The sequence below is a fragment of the Leucopleurus acutus genome (assembly GCF_964270905.1).
Source record: "Leucopleurus acutus genome assembly, chromosome: 3".
NCBI lineage: Eukaryota > Metazoa > Chordata > Mammalia > Artiodactyla > Delphinidae > Leucopleurus > Leucopleurus acutus.
Window position 1 is genome coordinate 143,986,739 of NC_139145.1, and position 16,901 is coordinate 144,003,639.

Consider the following 16,901-nt stretch of genomic DNA (forward strand, 5'->3'; position numbering starts at 1 on the left):
ATGGTTCAGAATTTGTAAAAGGAAGCCATTGAAATTGGAGCCATTATGAGGAAGAGTATTATAATCTGGTTTACATTTTGGGACTTCTCTTTGACTGCTGTGTGGAGTATAAAATGTAGGCACATACGAATGAAGCTGAAAGACAGGTTGGAAGATTGTCAGGTGGGAAATGATGTGGCTTGGACCAGGGTGGAAGGGAGACAAGTAGATGAATTTAGAATATGTTTCAGAGGTAGCGTTGATAGGAATTGTTCACATACTGGATGTAGGGAGTAAGAAAACACAAAACAGAAATCAATATGAGTGGTTGTTAAATATTATACATTGATTTCACCAATTTACTATTATATTTGGACTTCATACAAGATTAGATGCACAATGTAAATGTGACTATATTATTTTAATTTAATTTGCATAATATAGTGAAGAAATTTATGAATTAGATTTAGAAGCAGTAAAACTTGGTATTGTTTGATCAGTGAGAACCATTAAGCAAAGCACACAGATGAGATAAATGAGCTGGAGGAATCTTTGTTTGCGGTTCGTAAACCTGACTGAGCTGTGGAGAGACAAGGTAGTATATTCCAACGTGAGGTCTTCAGACATTCTCAGAGTTCCTCAGCTCTGCTAGACAAACTTTTAAATTATCATTTTAGTGAAAATGTAAAAAAAAATTAATGTAAGCATACATTTACATTAAGTTTCATTAAAATACACCTTTATTTACCCCAGACTAATGAAAAGTACAAGTGAAAGCCAAAAAATGTCACAGTAACTGAAAAAACAATGTAGTGGTAAAATTGGCTTATAACACAGGACATAATACTATAGCAATACTAAACTCTAAAAGAAATATTCCTCAGAGCACTTTAATTAAAAATAGACTGTGAATATGGGTTAAAAATTAAAAATGGATTTACTCAATGGTTAAACACATGTTACTAATAGAAAAGGTTTATTAGCACCATAAGAAAATTATACAAATACAACTAACTAGATTAAATTGTCCTTCACTGAGGAATACATAATAAGGGAAGGAAATGAAAGTTCATGGATTACCTACTGTGAGCTAGGCACTTGTGACAGGCACTTTTGTTAATTAATGTAATTATCCTAACACTGGGAAGTAGGATTTTTATCATTTTACAGATGAAATTGAGGCTCAGAAAAGTTAAGTGTTGGTGTTGACACAACTGAAAAAAAAATGATTAAAAATGTCCAGTGGTAGAGAGGGTATGAGGGGGCAAGCCTTCAGAGAGTCTCTACTGGTAAAGCTCCGCTGGAGGACAATTTCACAGAAACCATGTGAATATAAAATGTGCAAATCCTTCATCTCAGTAATTATACTTTTACATACCTAATCTAGAAGGCTACTGCCACGGATATATGGAGAAGCATGTAGGTAGCTGCTTACGGCTGCATTGTTGGTAGAAAGTGGGTAAAGACTAAACAAACCATGAAATATCCTGATCACAAAGCACTCTGCCACAGTTACAAAGAATGAGCTAGGCCCATGCTATGCAATATGACGCTCAGCATACAGCAATATTTAGGCTTTTAATCCAATATTTCTATGCATACATCCGTAGGTGAGTAAATGCATGGAAAAAGTTCTGCAAAGATAAACAATGGTTGGAATGGGGAGTGAGATGTCACGTGAAATTTTATTTTTTCTGTTCTAAAACTTTTTCAAGAAATAATTAATGTTATTTGTATAAATTAAAATACCTTTTTTTTTTTTTTTTTTTTTTAAGAAAAGAAGGAAGAGGGCAAGACCTGCCTGAGGTCACGCCTCTGGTAGGAGCTTCTCTGTGGCTTTTATATTTTCTCTCTTTGGTCTTCTCTTCTTCTATGTCTTTCTCTCCTCTAGGTCTTGATTTATCACCTGATGCTTTTGTGCTGTCTCTTGATTCAGGGACCCTTCACTCTTCTCCCTTGGTGATCTTCCAAAACTAGCAATGACAAGAATAGTCATTGCCATAGAAATGACAAACATTAATTGAACTGAACCTTCTGTTTACATCCATCTGTCTACGTAGTTGTGCTTCTTTCAGCTACACTGGGTCGTGGTCACTTTGCTTCTCCAGTGCTTCTTCCTTTGGAGTCTCTGTCCAGGCGCTGCAGGGAAGCTCTGTCTTCTTTGTTGGCAGTTCTGGTCCTCTTTCCTCAATTCATGATTCTACCTGGTCTGGTGGTCTAATTTACCCCTTTCAAACCCTTATAGTTTTAGCAGGAAAAAAACTAGGTTCCTGGAGGAACCTATGATCAGGCAATTTCCCTTAGAAGACATTTTCTTTATAGCACTTCCTCTCACTTAACTTAAAAAAGGTGTCTATCACAAAGTAGTTTAATCCAAAAGTGCGCTTTGTTTGGTGTGCAGAATTTGGGGGATGTTGTTTGCTTTATGTATTTGTTTTGTTTTGTTTACTTAGTTGCCGACATTCAAAAATTGAAAGATTTCACAGAAAAGTCTAGACTTGTTCTCCACAAATTTACAGTTGGCTGGAGCCCTGCAGTAGCCACTCCATTGAGCCAGGGCATGAACCTCCTGCTCACCAGTCGATTCCCAGAGCTACGTACAAATGCATGTTCCTGTCTGGCTTCCACTGACAGTTGAGTTTGAAGCATCTGCTTTAGTTGTCCCTCTATTTGCTCACATTCTGAAGCTGTAATATTGTCTCTGCATCAACAATGTTTACTCCTTTTCTGCTTATAGATGTTATGTTTCTGGATTGATTTTTATTTTTAAAGTATTGACTTACTCAAAACACTCACTATTCCTTCAACATATAAAACAGTTCATATGAGGATTTTCTAAACCTTGAGTTCTAGTACTTCCTTTACTCCTATATGTTTTAGTATACTTTTAAAACAATTTTAGCGTTTGAAGAAAAGAAATTCAGTTATTGTCTTCTGCCCAAATATGCTCTATCTCAGAACAAGAAAGGCACCTTGTAAGCTATCAGCATCTGACAAAAAACTTTTCCTATATACTGACTTTTTTCCTTTTCATATAATACTTAACATTTTTTTACAAGGAAAGGTTCAGAAGTCAGCAGCCTTCAGTCAAATTACTGTCTGATTTGATTTCATGTTATTTTATGAGTTGAAAATAAATAAAAACAGGGCTTCCCTGGTGGCGCAGTGGTTGAGAGTCCGCCTGCCGATGCAGGGGACGCGGGTTCGTGCCCCGGTCCGGGAAGATCCCACATGCCGTGGAGCGGCTGGGCCCATGAGCCGTGGCCGCTGAGCCTGCGCGTCCGGAGCCTGTGCTCCGCAACGGGAAAGGCCACAACAGTGAGAGGCCCGCGTACCGCAAAAAAAAAAAAAAAAAAAGAAAAAGAAATAAAAACATTTATAAAAACAACTTACATTTCATGATTATGTCTAATTATGAAAATAACGATATAAACAAATGGATAGCCAACAAAGTTATTGGGCAAGTGAAGTTTTAAGAATTAAAAAAGTATTCAGAGACATTGAATGTTACAGTTAGATCTGAGATAGGGAAGTTTCAGGTAGTGATCAAAGGCTTTCTTTACTTATTTTCCTCTAATTGATCATATTTGTTTTGATCTCTACCTCTTCACCTTCTTTTTAATATCTGCCTTGATTATCTATGAAAATATGAACGTTTCAGTTATTACTTTTCTTTCCATGTTGATGGACTATTCTAAGCTGGCCAACATTTTCTTGGCAGTTTGCTTTCAAAGCAAAGGTTTGTGTTTTTTTTTACTAATATAGTTACAGTACTTTGTTTTCAACTAAATTGGTTTTCAAAATTTCCCATCCTCTATGGGTTTACATCCACTATGGGTTTATAAATTCTTTGAAGATAAGAATAGATGACTTTGAATCAGGCAAGAAAAAAATTCTGTAAAACAAGATTTTCTAAGCCTGTGCCCCGGGGGTTTCAAATCCTTACTTTTGAAAGCTACTGAGGATCTTCTGAAAAATTTTATGATTTAACATAAATGGCAATACCACTTATATGCCTATACTGTAAATGATATTCTATACTGGATCCAATGTCAATCGTAATAGAGTATGATTATCCCAGTCTCAGTACACAGAGAGACATAAACGTGCCCTCAGAGGTTTAATGAGAGCCTGTCCCATGTAGAACACAACAGTTCTAGGTTCTAAGATAATTCTTAAGTAGAACACCCACTATGTGCTGGGTAGGTACACATATCATTTCTAATTCTCATAACCATCCTGCATGTTAGGAAGCAGTAGTCCCATTTTAACAGGCAAGGAATATAAAACCCAGAGAAGCAAAATACATTACCCAGTGTCCTACAGCTAGTACTAGTTGGGATTGGCAGTCAAACCCAGATCTGAATGATTCCAGCACAAATATTGTTTCTACCAAACCATTCTACTTCCCATGTTGAAAACTCGCTTCTGGTGTTGTTTAGGAATCAAGAAAGTGAAAGTAATGTTTGTTTGTTTGGTACCTAACAAGCTGGGTAAGGAGTTAAACTTCCTGATTCTTAACCCATTCTAAGATATCTTAACAGAACCAAGATTATGCATAGTTGGTTTGGGGAAAAGGTCTTGGTTTTTACAGTTGAGGTGGGCAGACTGCCATATATCAATGATGCAGCCTGATCAAGTAACAGTTAAGAACAGGAATGTTTATTAAGAGTGGCAATGTTCAGGTGCTTCTGCAAGGTGGGTGTATATGACCATTTCACAGATGAGAAAATGAAGGCTTGGAGAAGTCAAGCAACTTACTTAAGGCCCCAAATTGAGTAATAAACAATTAAATAAAGGTTAACATAACATAAGAGTGATGAAGTCTGATTTCTAACCCAAGCCTCTCTACCTCAGAACTTTTCATTCTTCCCTCTGCCATGAAGCCACCCAAGCACAATAAAGGTATAGAAGTGGCAAATATAGACTTGTGTTCCAAGAAGTGTGGCTGTGAAGGGAAGGAAAAAAAGCAGCTGGTAACTAGAGTGGGGGACAAAGAAGAAAGGATATTGTTGTGTTTCTTCACAGTAGAGGAGATCAAACCATGTTTAAGATGGGAAGTGCATCGTAAAGGATGAAACACAGTCCAGAGCACATAGTAGTTTCGTAATAAATGTTTCTTACCTGATGCAAGTGAGGGAGTCGGTGATTAATGAAGCAGGGTCTCTAAGGAAGCAGGCACTAATACGAACCAAGACTGGCAGCTGGTATTGGTAAGACTGATGTTTTTCCAGAGAATCAGTGGTAAAGGAAATGAGGGAAGCAAGATGTAAGGAGACTTTAAGTTAGAATGAAGGGTAAGTGGGAATGGTCAGGTAGAGTATTCTCCATGCTGTTAGTAAAACAAGAGGTAAGAAAATCTGTGGTGAATGAGGAAGGCATGAGTAGGGTCTGGTAATGTGGAGAACTTTGAAACCACTATTATGGTAAACGTGAAAAGATCTCAGTGAGACTCCATCCTGAAAAAGCCCATGTTTAGTTAGGTGTAAATGACTGCTCATGGGCAGGCAACTGCTAGGGGTTCCATCAAGCATGCACTTAGATTGTTCTTAGTGCAGAATTCACCAGTCCAGATTCTGGAAATGCCATACAGTTGCTAGAGCTTTTCATCCTGTCTGGATGGGCAATAGCCATATGCTTATCCAGGCCTAGAGAAAATAAAAGTCTATATTCCATGTTGCCAGTTCAATGGCTAAATCTTGGGGCAGGCACATAATAATTCCCAAATAAATAAATGACCTTATATAAATGATTTTAAAGGATTTCAAGTCAGGATAACTTAGTAGTGATTTTATTTGTGGCACCCCCTCAGCGTTGTGTGATCATCTTTTATGTTTATATAATGCTTCAGACGTTTCAAGATGCTTTCAGACATATCAGCTCACCTAATCCTTAAACCTATGTGAAGTAGTTGGGGTCATATCACTCCCTTTTGACAGTTGGAAAAACTAAATCACGTGGAAGTAAAATGATTTGCCAATGACAAAGAGCTCTTTGGTGACAGAGCTGGTGGTAAAATTAAAGTTTTCTAATTTCTGGCTCAGTTCTAAGACATCCCAACAAAACCATAATTAGAAATTAGGTCTAGAGTCAGGGTTTTATGGCAATTGGGTGATAGTGTCTTTGGTTTTGTAGAGGAATCCATGGATTAAAAAGGAAATCCAGAACCACAACTCAAGATGCTCCTTAGACGCCTTGGGACATGAAGGTTACAAGCACCTTCTTAATCAAAAGTCATAAATGTCAGAATCTGTGGGGTAGATTTCCCAAGTCCTCATAGATATTTGTGTTACAAGATTATTGTGACAATATCAGGAACCAGTATTTAGTTGTCAAAAAAATCTAAAGTGCAAAGTTTGTGAAATAATACAATTTCCATTTTCTATAACATAAGTGCATTACCACCATCACCATTTCTTCATTAATCACCCCCTCCCCTTCTCCGCATCTCTTCTTTCCTTCCCGCTTAACTCTGTTTTTCCATTTATAGTTTTTTTATTTTTTCACATTTATTTTATTTATTTATTTTTTTGGCTGTGTTGGGTCTTTGTTGCTGCACACGGGCTTTCTCTAGGTGCGGTGAGTGGGAGCTACTCTTCGTTGCAGTACGAGGGCTTCTCATTGCAATGGCTTCTCTTGTTGTGGAGCACAGGCTCTAGGCACACAGGCTTCGGTAGTTGTGGCACCCGGCCTTCAGTAGCTGTGGCACGTGGGCTCAGTAGTTGTGGCTCATGGGCTCTAGAGTGCAGGCTCGGTAGTTGTGGCGCACGGGCCCAGCCGCTCTGCAGCAAGTGGGATCCTCCCGGACCAGGGCCTGAACCTGTGTCCCCTGCATTGGCAGGTGATTCCCAACCACTGCGCCACTATGGAAGCCCCCATTTATAGTTTTAAATCCTGACATAATGTCACCACTTTGGGTAGTTTGTGGTTCAGTGAACCTGGAGCCACGCTTCAGGGCAAGGCCAGATAACCCCTAGGCACTGCTGACTCATGGAAGCCTCTCCCAGTAGTTTGCTCCTGGTAAAATGACCCTTGTGTTCCACCCATCCAGGCCGGCCTGAGCCAGGGCACATGACTTGCACAAGACCTCTTCTGAGCTTCCAAAATTAAAGAGAATGAAGTTTGAATCAGAGGTTGTTAACTTCCCAGATTCTTGAGAGTTGTTTTCCTGCTCTAGAAGGTTTTGCAAGTTCTCTCCCCTTCATTCCCAACTCTCCCCAGTTTTTCTGTAACCAGTATGAACTGTTCCCTACTATAAGTACAGTGAGTTCTATTAGTCACATTTTTAAAATTATGTCTAAGAATTTTATTATCAAAATTACATCTCTTGTGGAAGTTCAAGCGTTACAGCAAGGTGGAAGTCAAGCTCCCATTCAGCTTTTTAGCAAAATGCTCAGGATCTCCTTGAAGCCTTGGGCTCCAGTTAAAAGGCCCAGGAACACAGTTCCTGAATCTGACTTGGGATGAGAGTGGGCAGTAGGATGCATATTCACCTGATTAGCTCACTGCCACTGAGCTGTCCTATACTGTCCAAGAGACTAGCTCTGCCTACTGCTATGAGGCCCATATCCCTACACAAACTTGTCATTCTTTGGGGAAGAAATTCCAAATTGTCTTTTCAATTCTTGTAAAGCCACAGACTACCTAGGCAATATCCCCTGAGACTTGGGGGATAAGACACACACACACACACACACACATATATATATATATATATATACACACACACACACACACACACACACACACACATACACATATAGATAGATAGATGGATGGATAAATGGATGGATGGATGGATAGATAGATAGATAAACAGATAGATCAGAGTTTTGTGTGTTAGGTCTCAAATTTTACATTTCTATTTCTTGATGCAAACCAAACTCTAAACTTGTTGTTCTTTCCCTTTATTTTATTTATTTCATATCTTTTAAATCCTTTCATGATTTTATTTCAAGCTCCTCAATTCCAATTCATGAGACTTTTTTTTTTTCCTGTCAGCCCACATCAGTCATCCATCTTTGGGGACCCATTTTCCACTAACTCCTGAATATCTACTTTCCTGCTATCTGGTTCCCAAGATCAAATTCTGAAACATATATCCAAAACACCAATATATTTGAATTCCTTTACAGATTACTTTATAGTCTCCAGAGCTAGTACTGCCCTAATGAAACTGAAAACAGTTGTCAAAACTGCACTAAGAGGAAAAGTACCAATTAGAAAAGCCGGACTTACAAAAATGTGTTAGTATGTCCATTGGAACGTATCACTGATTTCCATTTCATCACTTTGAGGGCATGAGCAGAACATAGCAGAAAGGGCACAGACATCATAAGAAATCAACTAAGGTTCAAATACTGGCTGAGTTTGAATTCCACCTCTATTGCTTACTGACTTTCTGAACTTGGGTAGTTTTCTTAATTATCAAATGGAAGCTAGATAATAACATATACCCAAAGGAATGTTATGAAAGTTAAATAAAATTCCATATGCAAAATGCCTAAAACGGTTCCTAGCAAAAAAGTGATTTATTAATGTTATCATTAATCTCAGAAATTTCCTATAGATTTATTGTTTCTGTTTCTTCTTTACTTGCTTTATTATAATTCAATATCCACACTTTTCTTTCCATCACATCAGACTAGATTTTTGTTTTTGAGAATTCCAATATTACTAATTATATTTTGGTATATTTTATAAAGTCCACATTAAGATTTTAGAGCCAATCATATTATAGTAAGGTAAGTCTACCTGTTTTTTTCCCCCTGAAATACTAAGATGCTTTTCCTTAGAATTATTTTGTATACATGCAAATATATTCCCTGTAGTATTTGAAAGTGACCATAAATTTTGCAAAGCAAGGGCTTCCCTGGTGGTGCAGTGGTTGAGAATCTGCCTGCTAATGCAGGGGACACAGGTTTGAGCCCTAGTCTGGGAGGATCCCACATGCCGCAGAGCAACTAGGCCCGTGAGCCACAACTACTGAGCCTGCGCACGTGGAGCCTGTGCTCCGCAACAAGAGAGGCCGCGATAGTGAGAGGCCCGCGCACCGCGATGAAGAGTGGCCCCCGCTTGCCACAACTAGAGAAAGCCCTCGCACAGAAACGAAGACCCAACACAGCAAAAATAAATTAATTAATTAATAAATTCCTACCCCCAACATCTAAAAAAAAAAAATCCTATTAACCAAATGATCACTGTATGAATACATGTTTTTTTAAAAAAAAAATTTTCAAAGCAAAACATTCCACTGCTAAATACTAGTGTAACATAGGAAGACTTTAGCATGTGTTCTCCCAAGCTTAATGAGGAATAAGACACTTACACAGTTTAGTGTCTCATTAAACCTGTCAAATTATCTCTAACAATTTTCCAAAAGTAAAAAAAAATCCAACCAGTCCCTCTCCATCTCCCAGCCTTGCTTTCCTCTGGTTTTGCTGTACCCTCAGGCAAGCCCTTTGGTGGTGGTGGTGAGATGGCTGCAGAATTCCCAGAGGACCCCCTTGGCGTTCCAAGTCCAATGGAAAAGCAGTGACACCCCTTTCTGGGCAGTTCAAGTTATTCTACCCAGGGGAGGGAGAGTAGATGCTGGGCAGGCAGAAGAGCAGGGGCGCATCCCAGATGCCCATCAGAAAGCCACACCATAAGGCTTGTGGGGCTTTCAGGATCTTAGTTGCCCCACCAGGGATCGAACTCGGGCCCCTGGCAATGAAAGCACGGAGTCCTAACCACTGAACCGCCAGGGAATTCCCAAGAATTTACTAATTGAACTAGAGAAAAAGTAGTAAGTCCTATATATCAAAAAAAAATCAACTTTATGACAAAAATGAACTAGACAAAAAAAAAAAAAATATATATATATATATATATATTTTTTTTTTTTTGGTACGTGGGCCTCTCACTGTTATGGCCTCTCCCGTTGCGGAGCACAGGCTCTGGACGCGCAGACCCAGCGGCCATGGCTCACGGGCCTATCCGCGCCACGGCATGTGGGATCTTCCCGGACCGGGGCACGAACCTGCGTCCCCTGTATCGGCAGGCAGACTCTCAACCACTGCGCCACCAGGGAAGCCCTAGACAAAATATTTTTACCATAAATGTAATCAGTTAGAAATTTTTATTTACCAGATTTATAAGGGAACTAATTCTCCCTACCTCAACCCAAAAACATAGGTACCAAAAGAGAAAATGAGCTATTCCTGTGAGATTTGCACCTTGCAAGAAGTGTCACAAGTCAGAGGTGCAGGGGCTGAGCAATTTTTAAAACTCCAAGAGGACTGTGAGAGAAAGGAGATAGGGTAGTATTTTTAATAATCACCATAAGTGAAAAATTTTGGAGAGAGGCAGAAATATCTAAAAGGAGTTCGGAAGCTTTTTGTACAATCTATAAATAGTAGAAAAGTGGTTGCCAGGGGCTGGGATGGGGAAAAAAAAGGAAGAAGTGGTTGGTCAAAGGGTAGAAACTTTCAGTTATGAGATGTGTAAAGTCAGAGGATCTAAAATAAAACATGGTGACTACAGTTGATAACACTGTATTGCATAACTGAAATTTGCTAAAAGAACTTAAATGTTCTCACCACCAACCCTAAAAAGGTCAATATGTGAGGTGATGGATGTTAACTAACTTGATGGGGGGAAACCTTTCACAATATATATGTATATCAAATCATCATATATACACTTTAAACAACTTACAATTTTATTTGTCAATTATACATACAAACTGGGGGTGGGGGGAGGTAGGGAAAGAAATGGAATATTTAAAAAGCCATGTCGAGTATATGAGGGGAGGAACCAAGATGGCGGAGTAGAAGGAAGTGCTCTCACTCCCTCTTGCGAGAACACCAGAATCACAACTAGCTGCTGGACAATCATTGACAGGAAGACACTAGAACTCACCAAAAAAGACACCCCAGATCCAAAGAAAAAGGAGAAGCCACAATGAGATGGTAGGAGGGGCGCAATCACAGTCAAATTCCATAACTGCTGGTGGGTGACTCACAGACTAGAGAACACTTATACCACAGGAGTCCACCCACTGGAGTGAAGGTTCCAAGCCCCACATCAGGCTTCCCAGCCTGGGGGTCCAGCAACAGGAGGAGGAATTCCTAGGGAATCACACTGTGAAGTCTTGTGAGAATTGTTCGCAAGACTTCGACAGGACTAGAGGAAACAGAGACTCCACTCTTGGAGGGCACACACAAAGTAGTATGCATATCGGGACCCAGGGGAAGGATCAGTGACCCCAGGGGGACTCAACCAGACCTACCTGCTAGTCTTGGAGGGTCTCCTGCAGAGATGGGGGATGGCTGTGGCTCACCATGGGGACAAAGACACTGGCAGCAGAAGTTCTGGGAAGTACTCCTTGGCGTGAGCCCTCACAGAGTGTGTCATTAGCCCCACCAAAGAGCCCAGGTAGGCTCCAGTGTTGGGCGGCCTCAGGCAAAACAACCAACAGGGAGGGAACCCAGCCCCACCCATCAACAGTCAAGTGGATTCAAGTTTTACTGAGCTCTGCCCACCAGAGCAACAGTCAGCTCTACCCATCACCAGTCCCTCCTATCAGGAAACTTACACAAGCCTCTTAGCCTCATTCACCAGAGGGAAGACAGCAGAAGCAAGAAGAACTAAAGTCCTGCAGCCTGTGGGAAAAAAACCACATTCACAGAAAGACAGACAAGATGAAAAGTCAGAGGGCTATGTACCAGATGAAGGAACAAGATAAAACCCAAGAAAAACAACTAAATGAAGTGGAGGTAGGCAGCTTTCCAGAAAAACAATTCAGAATAATGATACTAAAGATGATTCAGGACCTCAGAAACAGAATGGAGGTAAAGATCGAGAAGATTCAAGAAATGTTGAACAAAGACCTAGAAGAATTAAAGAACAAACAAACAGAGATGAACAATACAATGACTGAAATGAAAACTACACTAGAAGGAATCAATAGGAGAATGATTGAGGCAGAACAGATAAGTGACCTGGAAGACAGAATGGTGGAATTCACTGCTGTGGAACAGAATACAGAAAAAAGAATGAAAAGAAATGAAGACAGCCTAAGAGACCTCTGGGACAACATTAAATGCAACAACATTTGCATTATAGGGGTCGCAGAAGGAGAAGAGAGAGAGAAACGACCATAGAAAATATTTGAAGAGATTATAGTCGAAAATTTCCCTAACATGGGAAAGCAAATAGCCACCCAAGTCCAGGAAGTGCAGTGAGTCCCATACAGGATGAACCCAAGGAGAAACACACCAAGACACATAGTAATCAAATTGGCAAAAACTAAAGACAAAGAAAAATTATTGAAAGCAGCAAGGGAAAAATGACGAATAACATACAAGAGAACTCCCATAAGGTTAGCAGCTGATTTCTCAGCAGAAACTCTACAAGCCAGAAGGGAGTGGCATGATATACTTAAAGTGATGAAAGGGAAGAACTTACAACTAAGATTACTCTACCCAGCAAGGATCTCATTCAGATTCAATGGAGAAATCAAAAGCTTTACAGACAAGCAAAAGCTAAGAGAAATCAGAACTACCAAACCAGTTCTACAACAAATGCTAAAGGAACTTCTCTAACTGGGAAACACAAGAGAAGAAAAGGATCTACAAAAACCCAAAACAATTAAGAAAATCGTCATAGGAATATACATATTGATAATTACCTTAAACATGAATGGATTAAATGCTCCAACCAAAAGACACAGGCTTGCTGAATGGATACAAAAACAAGACCCATATATATGCTGTCTACAACAGACCCACTTCAGACCTAGGGACACAAACAGACTGAAAGTGAGGGGATGGAAAAGATATTCCATGCAAATGGAAATCAAAAGAAAGCTGGAGTAGCTATACTCATATCAGATAAAATAGACTTTAAAGTAAAGAAATTTACAAGAGACAAGGAAGGACACTAAATAATGATAAAGGGATCAATCCAAGAAGAAGATATAACAAATATAAATATATATGCACCCAACATAGGAGCACCTGAATGCATAAGGCAACTGCTAACATCTGTAGAAGAAGAAATCGAGAGTAAAACTATAATAGTGGGGGACTTTAACACTTCACTTACACCAATGGACAGATCATCCAAAATGAAAATAAACAAAAAACCAGAAGCTTTAAATGATACAATAGACCACATAGGTTTAATTGATATTTATAAGACATTCCATCCAAAAACAGCACATGACACCTTCTTCTCAAGTGTGCACAGAACATTCTCCAGGACAGATCACATCGTGGGTCACAAATCAAGCCTCAGTATATTTAATAAAATTGAAATCAAATCAAGCATCTTTTCTGACCACAGACCTATGAGATTAGAAATGAATGACAGGGGGAAAAAAACGTAAAAAAAAAACAAACACATGTAGGCTAAACAATACGTTACTAAACAAGCAAGAGATCACTGAAGAAATCAAAGAGGAAATCAAAAAATACCTAGAGACAAATGACAATGAAAACCTGACTATCCAAAACCTATGGGATGCGGCAAAAGCAGTTCTAAGAGGGAAGTTTATAGCTATACAAGCCTACCTCAAGAAACAAGAAAAATCTCAAGTAAACAATGTAACCTTACACCTAAAGGAAATACAGAAAGAACAACAAACAAAACCCAAAGTTAGCAGTAGGAAAGAAATCATAAAGATCAGAGCAGAAATAAATGAAATAGAAACAAAGAAAACAATAGCAAAGATCAATAAAACTAAAAGCTGGTTCTTTGAGAAGATAAACAAAATTGATAAACCATTAGCCAGACTCATCAAGAAAAAGAGGGAGAGGACTCAGATCAATAAAATTAGAAATGAAAAAGGAGAAGTTACAACAGACACGCAGAAATACAAAGCATCCTAAGAGACTACTACAAGCAACTCTATGCCAATAAAATGGACAACCTGGAAGAAACGGACAAATTCTTAGAAAGGTATAACCTTCCAAGACTGAACCAGGAAGTAACAAGAAATATGAACAGATCAATCACAGGAAATGAAATTGAAACTCTGATTAAAAATTTTCTGACAAACAAAAGTCCAGGACCAGATGGCTTCACAGGTGAATTCTATCAAACATATAGAGAAGAGCTAACACCCAGCCTTCTCAAACTCTTCCAAAAAATTGCAGAGGAAGGAACACTCCCAAACTGATTCTATGCGGCCACCATCACCCTGATACCAAAACCAGACAAAGATACTACAAAAAAAGAAAATTACAGACCAATATCACTGATGAATATAGATGCAAAAATACTCAACAAAATACTGCAAACAGAATGCAACAACACATTGAAAGGATCATACACCATGATCAAGTGGGATTTATCCCAGGGATGCAAGGATTCTTCAGTATGTGCAAATCAATCAATGTAATACACCATATTAGTAAATTGAAGAATAAAAACCATATGATCATCTCAATAGATGCAGAAAAAGCTTTTGACAAAATTCAACACCGATTTATGATAAAAACCCTCCAGAAAGTGGGCATAGAGGGAACCTACCTCAACATAATAAAGGCCATATATGGCAAACCCACAGCACACATCATTCTCAATGGTGAAAAACTGAAAGCGTTTCCTCTAAGATCAGGAAGAAGACAAGGATGTCCACTCTCGCCACTATTATTCAACATAGTTCTGGAAGTCCTAGCCATGGCAATCAGAGAAGAAAAAGAAATAAAAGGAATACAAATTGGAAAAGAAGAAGTAAAACTGTCGGTGTTTGCAGATGACATGATACTATATGTAGTGAAGCCTAAAAATGCCACCAGAAAACTACTAGAGCTAATCAATGAATTTTTTAAAGTTGCAGGATACAAAATTAATCCATAGAAATCTCTTGCATTCCTATACACTAATGATGAAAAATCTGAAAGAGAAATTAAGGGAACACTCCCATTTACCATTGCAACAAAAAGAATAATATACCTAGGAATAAACCTACCTAGGGAGACAAAAGACCTGTATGCAAAAAACTATAAGACACTGATGAAGGAAATTAAGGATTATACCAACAGATGGAGAGATATACTATGTTCTTGGATTGAAAGAATCAATATTGTGAAAATGACTATACCACCCAAAGCAATCTACAGATTCAATGCAATCCCTAGTAAATTACCAATGGCATTTTTTACGGAACTAGAACAAATCATCTTAAATTTTGTATGGAGACACAAAAGACCCCGAATAGACAAAGAAGTCTTTAGGGAAAAAAACAGAGCTGGAGGAATCAGACTCCCTGACTTCGGACTATACTACAAAGCTACAGTAATCAAGGCAATATGGTACTGGCACAAAAACAGAAATATAGATCAATGGAACAAGATAGAAAGCCAAGAGATAAACCCACACACCTATGGTCAGCTAATCTATGACAAAGGAGGCAAAGATATACAATGCAGAAAAGACAGTCTCTTCAATAAGTGGTGCTTGGAAAACTGGACAGCTACATGTAAAAGAATGAAATTAGAACACTCCCTAACACCATATACAAAAATAAACTCAAAATGGATTTGAGACCTAAATGTAATGCTGGACACTATAAAACTCTTAGAGGAAAACATAGAAAGAACACTCTCTGACATAAATCACAGCAAGATGTTTTTTGATCCACCTCCTAGAGTAATGGAAATAAAAACAAAAATAAACAAATGGGACATAATGGAACTTAAAAGCTTTTTCACAGCAAAGGAAACCATAAACAAGACGAAAAGACAACCCTCAGAATGGGAGAAAATATTTGCAAAGGAATCAATGGACAAAGGATTAATCTCCAAAATATATAAACAGCACATGCAGCTCAATATTAAAGAAACAAACAACCCAATCCAAAAATGGGCAGAAGACCTAAATAGACATTTCTCCAAAGAAGACATACTGATGGCCAAGAAGCACATAAAAAGCTGCTCAACATCACTAATCATTAGAGAAATGCAAATCAAAACTACAGTGAGGGATCACCTCACCCCAGTTAGAGTGGGCATCATCAGAAAACCTACAAACAACAAATGCTGGAGAGGGTGTGGAGAAAAGGGAACCCTCTTGCACTGTTGGTGGGAATATTAATTGATACAGCCACTATGGAGAACAGTATGGAGGTTCCTTAAAAAACTGAAAATAGAATTACCATATGATCCAGCAATCCCACTACTGGGCACATACTCAGAGAAAACCATAATTCAAAAAGACACATGCACCCCAATGTTCATTGCAGCACTATTTACAATAGCCAGGTCATGGAAGCAACCTAAATGCCCATCAACAGACAAATGGATTAAGAAGATGTGGTATTTATATACAATGGAGTATTACTCAGCCATAAAATGGAACAAAATTGAGTCATTTGTTGAGACATGGATGGACCTAGAGACTGTCATACAGAGTGAAGTAATTCAGAAAGAGAAAAACAAATATCATATATTAATGCATGTATGTGGAACCTAGAAAAATGATACAGATGAACTTGTTTGCAGGGAATATTTGAGACACAGATGTAGAGAACAAACGTATGGACACCAAGGGGGGAAAACCACGGGGTGTGTGGGGATGGTGGTGTGCTGAATTGGGCAATTGGGATTGACATGTATACACTGATGTATATAAAATTGATGACTAATAAGAACCTGCAGTATAAAAAAACAAACAAACAAAAAAACAACTAATACTAAACTTTCTTTGGGTTATTTGTATGGAAATATGTTAATATAAATGTTTTAGATGTTACATGAAATTTCTAAAAATCTTATATGTTCTGGTATAAAGTTATAAATCATAATTCTAGTTATTACTTTAAAATGTAAAATGTATATCTCAGAAATAAATAAATTTCCTTGTCAATTGCATTATTATGAACTTTCTTCAAATCTTTAACCGTGGTCATTTTTAAGTCTTTTGTCATTTACAGA

The 16,901-nt window shown here is 38.5% G+C and overlaps 1 protein-coding gene across 3 annotated transcripts in view; it reads left to right on the forward strand.

Moving 5' to 3' along the window:
- The window catches only part of FYB1 (FYN binding protein 1), a 106,191-nt gene that overhangs the window by 34,832 nt on the left and 54,458 nt on the right, over positions 1–16,901 (forward strand). The gene's annotated exons all lie outside the window — the stretch shown is intronic.